The sequence below is a fragment of the Perkinsus marinus genome (genome assembly GCF_000006405.1).
Source record: "Perkinsus marinus ATCC 50983 genomic scaffold scf_1104296960362, whole genome shotgun sequence".
In the NCBI taxonomy this organism is placed as follows: Eukaryota; Perkinsozoa; order Perkinsida; family Perkinsidae; genus Perkinsus; species Perkinsus marinus.
This window is the reverse complement of record NW_003206184.1, coordinates 1-1,842: the sequence shown is the minus strand read 5'-3', so window position 1 is coordinate 1,842 and position 1,842 is coordinate 1. Positions and strand designations below refer to the sequence as shown.

At 49.7% G+C, this 1,842-nt stretch overlaps 8 non-coding genes across 8 annotated transcripts; all 8 read left to right on the top strand.

The window, feature by feature from the left end:
• The first annotated feature begins 18 nt into the window (after positions 1 to 18).
• Pmar_PMAR004932 lies at positions 19 to 98 on the top strand. Its single transcript has one exon. It is a non-coding gene; the product is annotated as a tRNA-Leu (tRNA).
• Positions 99 to 284: 186 nt separating this feature from the next.
• On the top strand, positions 285 to 364 carry Pmar_PMAR004931. The gene has a single exon. It is a non-coding gene; the product is annotated as a tRNA-Leu (tRNA).
• A 121-nt stretch (positions 365 to 485) lies between these two features.
• On the top strand, positions 486 to 565 carry Pmar_PMAR004930. Its single transcript has one exon. It is a non-coding gene; the product is annotated as a tRNA-Leu (tRNA).
• A 186-nt stretch (positions 566 to 751) lies between these two features.
• Positions 752 to 831, top strand: Pmar_PMAR004929. The gene has a single exon. It is a non-coding gene; the product is annotated as a tRNA-Leu (tRNA).
• A 187-nt stretch (positions 832 to 1,018) lies between these two features.
• Positions 1,019 to 1,098, top strand: Pmar_PMAR004928. Its single transcript has one exon. It is a non-coding gene; the product is annotated as a tRNA-Leu (tRNA).
• A 121-nt stretch (positions 1,099 to 1,219) lies between these two features.
• Positions 1,220 to 1,299, top strand: Pmar_PMAR004927. The gene has a single exon. It is a non-coding gene; the product is annotated as a tRNA-Leu (tRNA).
• Positions 1,300 to 1,485: 186 nt separating this feature from the next.
• Positions 1,486 to 1,565, top strand: Pmar_PMAR004926. Its single transcript has one exon. It is a non-coding gene; the product is annotated as a tRNA-Leu (tRNA).
• Positions 1,566 to 1,686: 121 nt separating this feature from the next.
• On the top strand, positions 1,687 to 1,766 carry Pmar_PMAR004925. The gene has a single exon. It is a non-coding gene; the product is annotated as a tRNA-Leu (tRNA).
• Positions 1,767 to 1,842: the final 76 nt, after the last annotated feature.

Here is a 1,842-nt window from a genome sequence, read left to right as displayed (position 1 = left end):
GATTTTTAAAGACTTATCGACAGGTTGGCCGAGTGGTCCAAGGCGCTGGCTTAAGGCGCCAGTCCGAAAGGGCGTGGGTTCGAACCTCACAGCTGTCAGTCTATATACCTGACTGGTGTTATATTGAGAACCCAGACCTTTTCAGAAGCGAGGTAGTGCAAGATCAAAACCTTCTGATCGATATTGCGCCATCGCACCTCGCAGAAACCGTTCAACCCATTTTTGTGTCCTCTGGTTTGGCAGAGCGATGCATCACCTCGGCTATGAATCGTGAAGCACTCATCGACAGTTTGGCCGAGTGGTCTAAGGCGCTGGCTTCAGGCGTCAGTCCGCAAGGGCGTGGGTTCGAATCCCACAGCTGTAAGAAATTTCTCTTCGTGTGATTTGATGAAGAACGCATTCCGCGGAAACGGTTCGAAACCGTTTTTGTGTCATGTCCTATAATGTAACGCATCTTCTCCGCTATGATTTTTAAAGCATTCATCGACAGTTTGGCCGAGTGGTCTAAGGCGCTGGCTTAAGGTGCCAGTCCGAAAGGGCGTGGGTTCGAACCCCACAGCTGTCAGTCTATATACCTGGCTGGTGTTGTATTAAAATCCGAGACCTTTTCAGAAGCGAGGTAGTGCAGGATCAACACCTTCTGATCGATATTGCGCCATCGCAACTCCTAGAAACCGTTCAACCCATTTTTGTCTCCTCTGGTTTGGCAGAGCGATGCGTCACCTCGGCTATGAATCTTGAAGCACTCATCGACAGTTTGGCCGAGTGGTCTAAGGCGCTGGCTTAAGGCGCCAGTCCGAAAGGGCGAGGGTTCGAACCCCACAGCTGTCAGTCTATATACCTGACTGGTGTGGTATTAAAATCCGAGACCTTTTCAGAAGCGAGGTAGTGCAAGACCAAAACCTTCTGATCGATATTGCGCCATCGCAACTCGCAGAATCCGTTCAATCCATTTTTTGTGTCCTCTGGTTTGGCAGAGCGATGCATCACCTCGGCTATGAATCTTGAAGCACTCATCGACAGTTTGGCCGAGTGGTCTTAGGCGCTGGCTTCAGGCGTCAGTCCGCAAGGGCGTGGGTTCGAATCCCACAGCTGTTAGAAATTTCTTTTCGTGTGATTTGATGAAGAACGCATTCCGCGGAAACGGTTCGGAACCGTTTTTGTGTCATGTCCTATAGTGTAACGCATCTTCTCCGCTATAGTTTTTGAATCACTTATCGACAGTTTGGCCGAGTGGTCTAAGGCGCTGGCTTAAGGCGCCAGTCCGAAAGGGCGTGGGTTCGAACCCCACAGCTGTCAGTCTATATACCTGACTGGTCTTATATTAAGAACCGAGACCCTTTCAAAAGCGAGGTAGTGCAAGATCAAAACCTTCTGATCGATATTGTGCCATCGCACCTCGCAGAAACCGTTCAACCCATTTTTGTCTCCTCTGGTTTGGCAGAGCGATGCATCACCTCGGCTATGAATCTTGAAGAACTCATCGTCAGTTTGGCCGAGTGGTCTAAGGCGCTGGCTTCAGGCGTCAGTCCACAAGGGCGTGGGTTAGATTCCCACAGCTGTTAGAAATTTCTTTTCGTGTGATTTGATGAAGAACGCATGCCGCGGGAACGGTTCGAAACCGTTTTTGTGTCATGTCCTATAGTGTAACGCATCTTCTCCGCTATGATTTTTGAATCACCTACCGACAGTTTGGCCGAGTGGTCTAAGGCGCTGGCTTCAAGCGTCAGTCCGCAAGGGCGTGGGTTCGTATCCTACAGCTGTTAGAAATTTCTTTTCGTGTGATTTGATGAAGAACGCATTCCGCGGGAACGGTTCGAAACCGTTTTTGTGTCATGTCGT